Raw genomic sequence first — 6,677 nt, 5'->3', positions numbered from 1 at the left:
TGTCCTATATTGATTTTTTTCTTTTTTTTGTTTTTTTTGGTCAATGTTTTGTGTAAACTGTAAATGGCATTATCATTTATCTGCAAAGTGAATAAAAATAATCTTTAGATTCACTTAAATTTTTTTCTACTTAACTATGGGTGGAAGTTAAACTTAAAAGGAGCGACTCTATTGATCAGGATGGGATGATAAAAAATACAGTAGAAAACTTTGTCTTATTTCCATGAAGAGCAGGTGAAACTAAAACAAACACCATCCATAACACTACAGACTTTGATTAGCCCATGTCTTACTTGTGACTTCTATTACTACTTATTACTAACAACACACAACAGACATACAGTAATTAGAATTAATTATAAAATCATAATAATTCATAATTCGTATAATTAATTATAAAAGCCTGTTGTTAAATGTGAAAACACAATTGTTAACATCCATCCAACCATTCTCTATAACTACTTTTTATACAGGCTCGCAGGGGTACTGTACTGTATATCTTAGCAAGTAACAGGCAGAAGATAGGATACAACAGGATTCCAATCCATTGCAGACAATTTTTAACATTAAAACAGAATTTGCTTTATCAAAACTGATCTTTTTTGTGTTTTCATAACTTCCTGGCCACAGACATTTTGTTAGACATTCCTCATTACCCACGAACATAGGAAATGAGGATTATTAGCAAATTTTGCTCATCTGATTTGTAATTGCCTGATTATCCTTGAATCTTGCCATTTCTGGAACTATTTTTTAAAAATCATTACATTTATTTTTAGTTTTATAATAATTGTAATCGATCACATTTATATGGCGTGACACAGTGACATGGTGGTTTTTGCTGATGCTCACAGATCTTGAGTCAGCTCTGGGTTGGATTCCAGTCTTGCCTTCTGTGTGGAGTCTGCAAGTTCGTCCTGTGTCTACCTCGGTTTTTTCCAGGAACGCTGGTTTCCTCCCACAGTCCAAATCATGCAATCCAGGTGAATCCCGTCTGGTGTGTAGTCCCACCCTGCATCCTGAGTCAGCTGTGCTAGGCTCTGGCACTGCATGACCCTCTAAGGATAAGGATAAGTAGTCCCCCTAACAGGCTTAGTGATTGGATGTATTTACAGTATATATACTGTAGCATTTTTCTTCCCAAAGGATCCGGCACCATATATACTGTATATCCACCACCTGATTTGCAGCACCCACTTGTGTGGTGTACCTGGTCTCATAAGTGGTGTGATGTGGGTCACGTTTCATGCTGCACACACTGCTGTTGTATCCTGAAGGTTGTGCTTTACCTCAGTTGCTCCAGTCGACCCGGCTGTATGTAAGTGAGGACCAGCATTTGCTTGGAGTAATGTTCTGAATGACCTGCCTCCTGTCCAGGGTTTGAGACACATCCACAGCTACTTATATTGTCCACTTATTGCCATGGAAACCAAGATAAGTTCTGGCCATATGAGCCACTGTGACCCAGGTATGGAAATGACAAATAATAGACTAATCTGATTACTCTGTGTGCAATTTTCTACAGTGAAACTATGTCACTTTATATGGATGAAAACATAAACATATTCATATACACTTTCATCCAAAAAGCTACCAACTGTAAATTAACATCTAGCAGTCTGTATTATTGACTTTTGTATTTAACAAAGAGTTTATATTCAAAGTAAATTTGTCTTATTTTTTGTTGCACAAATTGCCTAAATACATAAAAATGTAAGATGTGTTATGTAATGAAATACACCCTGTGGAAATAACAGTTCCATTTAAATTTTTAGATCTGTGTTAAAATTAAAATGCTTCTTTTACTTGTTGTTGTATTCATTTTATAGTTTTATTTTTTGTGTTCCGTTATGAAATGTTTTTAATCTTGTAAATGGCGAATATTTGTTCCACAGGAAACATAGAACACAGTCTGAGGTATAAAATGATTCTAATCCCCACATAAGCATGTTGAATTGTACTCACAATGTATGGAGCTACAAATTCACATAATAAGTGTTTTTCAGTACAAATATGACCAAAAATGCATTTTGAAAGAACATCAAAGACTCTGTTACACTGTCCAGCGTATTACAGAATACGTGTTTTTTTATGTTGCATGTTCCCTAATATAATATTTGTGAATAAAATTGTATAATGCTGCTATTCTATATCCTACTAAAACTGTTGGGTTTTATGGTAGAAGCTAGCACAATACATGCTGTTTGTTTCTTTGCTTACATTAGTAACTTGATTTCAGCAGTTAGTACCATCTAAATTTGATCTGTTTTGTGCAAACAAACTCATCACAAAGAACCTACTCTCTGCAGACAAATGGTTGGTTGTTTAAGCTGCCATTTCTTTTGAAGTTAATTGGTTTGAAACAAAGCAAGAACAGACTACCACACCATAATTGCTTTTCTAATACTTTGTAGTGCTTTTCCATCAAGATTAAAGAGCAAACGGTCTGGACATCTCCTGGCACAACTAGGTTTAGTGTCTGGTTTTCACAAGAAGTTTGCTTTCAGTCTGATATCTGCACATTTGAATGGATATTAATGTCGTGAAACATATCTGATACAGTAGTATCTTGTAAGATGAGTAAATATTTCATTCATGTTTTATATATTTTTTAATATTCTGTATATACCTTTTTTCTTGTTTCTTTATCATGTCTTAATCTCTTTATAGAATGAAAGTAGAATGCATTATTAACTGTTTCACGGTTCCTTGGGTGGATATTTATTTGACCGGTCGCATTAACCTGTCTTAGCCTACGGTGTACATTGCATTGCAAAAGACCCAGTGAGGTCAGAGCAAGATCAATTTATCCATTCAGATAACCTAAATTTGTGTCAACAAAAGCTTACCTGATGGTTAGGCAAAATACTTCAGAATGCCATTCATTTCAGTGGAAATGGTGAATTATTTTATTGTAATTCTGGCTAAATAGCAAAAACAATCAAATTGATTTTTGGGGACAGAAAGTCAGTGTTAATATAATTATATAAAATATAACATTTACTTTTCATCCATCCATTTTCTAACCATTTCATCCAACACAGGGGTTTCAGGGGTGCCAAAGTCAATCCTGACAAGCAACAGGTGCAAAGTGGGGTACACCCTGGATGAAACTCTTGTCTATCACAGGGCACACACAGACACAAACACACACAAACTCGCATAAGGGTTTTCCCAGGAGCCAGTTGACCTACCAGTATATCTGGACTGTAGAAGGAAACTGGAGGGAACCCACACAAACATGGGGAGAACATACAAACTCCACCCCAGGTCCAGAATTAAACCAAGTATCCAGAGCTCCAAATGCTAACCACTGCACCACTGTGCCATCCAGCATGTACTTTTCAAATTTTGCACATTTCTTTTAAGTCAAAGCACTCTGTCTCTGTTTTCAAAGGATCTACTATAAAAAGGTTTAGTGTCTTCAAATAATGAATAACTGAAAAAAAAAACAGCTGTGTACAATGGACTGGATGCCATGCTCATTGGACGTCAGGCTTAAGCATTAATTCTAGTATTCCAGCTTATCCTAAATAAAAATACATTTTTGAAGTCTAATTTCAAAATAATATTGTGTTATTGAACCCTTTTCTTAAATAATCTCTGTGAAGATGTGATGTCAGTAGTGTTTTAAAGTTCATGGAACATGATACATTAAGAACCACAGGTACAGTACAGTAATCAACATACCAGCAGAAATCATCAATTCTACAAGCAACACGGACATAACAAATTATAGGCCATGTGTGGCCAGGAAGTGGTTTATCAAAGAGCAAAACACTGACGGCATTAATGCTGCTATTCTAGAATAAATAATCACTTGCATGTCTTTGGGAATTGGGAGACAAGTAGAGTACCTGCTGAAAACTCCTCACAATCAAGATTCCACAGCCAAAATCATACCCCTGACCCTGTAGACTTAGTTTCCAGTTTAACATATCCCTACAGTTTTTTACCATCCTCACCAAACAACGAGGCTTTTAATAAGGTTATCAGGAATAAGTTTAACACTCCCCACTCTTTCTGATTTACACCATTGTTGACATGTACTGTATCCAAACAGCTAGAACAGTACAGTAGAAACAATAAAAATTGAAATAGAATAGAACATGCATTCAGGTTTGGTCACCATGAATAAACACCAATAAGACTAACTCACAAAAATCCTAGTTTTATAGAGCAGGAACACCCTACACAAAAACTTCTAAGGAAAAGTTCATTTTGTCTTGAACAAAGAACATTGAAAAGGTATTTCATTCAAATATGCAGAAATGTTATTAAGGTCTTGATAGCAGGGCAAGACATTGCAATTTAAAAAAAATGTACATGACCACAAGTGGAAATTAGAGGAGACACATTTAAGTCTGAAAGTAAAAAAGAATTTTGAGAGCCTATAGCGACGTGCCACCACTGTGGTTTTTCACAAGAGACTTGGTTGTGCTTTGCTTATAAATTGTACACTAGCTACCATATGAACAAGATGGGGCAAGTTGCCTTCTCTAGTTTGTAAAGTGCTTTAAAAAGTTAATGAAGAATTCAATTTTATGTAGAGGTGATGCATAAGCAGTGATCCAGTCTGCAGAGTGAACCTCTCATGTTTAATAAATATATGAGATGAGGCATATAGAAAGAATCACCACTTGGCCAGTGAAGACTGAAGTAATAGAATGCAGGTTTAGGTTAGTCCAGAATATTTCTGTGTAGTATCATCGTCCATTCTTATTCTGTCCTTTCAGATGGTACTCTTTATAAGGCAAGGTGTGCTAATCCTGGTGTCCTGGTTGTTCAGTCTAGTTTACCTAAATATCTAATTGAAGTAATTTAATACTTCTCTGTCTAGACTGCTGTTTAGCACTTGGGTGAATTTGATCCTCTCTTGCATGTAAACTACTTTAAAATGTATCCAAATGATATGCACTGTACTGAGTACGAAAGGCAGAATAAGAATTACTTTTGCTGTTGATTGTTGTTGTTGCTGTAGGTAAATGAAATTTCAAGAGGGAGGAAGGCAACTGAATTTATTAAGCTCAGCTGCTGCAATTTACAACTAATCCTGACAAAATCACGCATACATGCCACATGTCACCCTCTACTCTTCCTCACCCCATCTCCAACCTTACAGCTGCCCCTTTTTGCCTTTTTCTTCTGTGGCCCGGATGTGGCACTCAGCTAAGCGGATTAAACCAATGTTTTAATAAGCTATATATAGTGAAATATTCTTTCACACAATCTTTGGCTGCTGTCATTCTGCGTGAATTGTTTTTGTTGTTGTTTTGTGGTGGTGGTGGTGGTGGTGGTGGTATTCTGAAGAACAAACATTCCAACCATAATCTTGAAGTTTTTGTGAACCTGACACAGCAAACTCTTAGATTACACAGTGCTGTTTTTTTTGTATTTGTTGACAGGTACATTAATCTGGGATTTTCAAAGGTTGTATAAAGCAAAAATCTAAAACTAGAATAAAGTTAATTGAGGAAAATCTCACTGAACACGCAGTTCATACAGCATTTGCGAGCTCTCATCTCTGGTTGTTCAGACATCTCCTTTTACTGCTTGAATCTGCAGGATTTAAATGGATTGTGTCCTTGGGCACAGGACCCAGGGCTTTCCAATTCACGTCATAACCTTTCCTACCTCACTTCCACGCTGTCCATCTCTCACATAATCCCATTCAAAGTCTTTGTTTTTGTCAAACACAAAACAGAAGTGGCAGCTAGTTTGGATTTTATCCACAGGCGCATAAAACTTCGTGATCAACAGTTCATTTAACTGAAAGAAAAAGATGGTACTATAAACTGTTGAATGATATTTAATCAATTATAACCAAGGGAAAAGTAAATGACAGATTTTGTATCCTCCTGTGTTACAAATGCAGTAATGTGGCATTAATTGGTTCCACTTTAAACCCGATAAGGAGCAGACGAATCTTCACAATCAGTTTTGTAAATGCATTAGCCCAGATTTAGTTTAGATTACTTTTTGGTCAAAATTAATGTTACAGATTAATAAAAAAAATGCTCTACCTCTCATTTGTTGCCACATATACGCATTAATTCATGTGAATTCTCTTTTGGCTGAATTTTTTTGTGTACTTTTCAATTATTTTTTTTTTATTTTGACTGACTCTTCTCCTTTGTACTTAATCGGACAACTCTGTGTTTGCTCTCTGTACACTGCTGATGCTGGTTTAATGTTTACTCTTTGGCTGGGGTACAAAGTTTCAGATCTAGAGCTTTTTAGGCCTGTTGGTATCTAGGCTGGGAATAAACATCCATATATTCTGCTCATTGAATACTTCATGTCAAGTGTCTTCACAGAGCACTCCTGTCCCCTCGTAGATGTTATCTTAAGTAGTCAATAGTTTGTGTAAGTTCTTTCCGAAAATCATTGTGGAAACCTTTTTACAGATGTTCAGGGAGGGTCCAGGTGTGGTTAAATTTTGGAAATGGGTTTCATCTTTTTTTTTTGGAACAGGTAAAGGTTTATTTCATGCTGAAAAGAAAAGAGACACAACGTTCAGGCTGAATGTTTCTTATCTTTTCATCATGGGATAAATCTACCTGGTTCTTTGCAGCCTACACACGTTGATGCAGCTACCTACAGTAGTTGTACTTCTTCTTTTGTTGCCCACTATACATAAGGATATTCCTTGTTCTCTCATTGTAGACTTGCTAAAT

Source organism: Lepisosteus platostomus, chromosome 4, assembly GCF_059453375.1.
Source record: "Lepisosteus platostomus isolate fLepPlt1 chromosome 4, fLepPlt1.hap1, whole genome shotgun sequence".
Lineage (NCBI taxonomy): Eukaryota > Metazoa > Chordata > Actinopteri > Semionotiformes > Lepisosteidae > Lepisosteus > Lepisosteus platostomus.
This window is presented reverse-complemented; position numbering follows the sequence as displayed.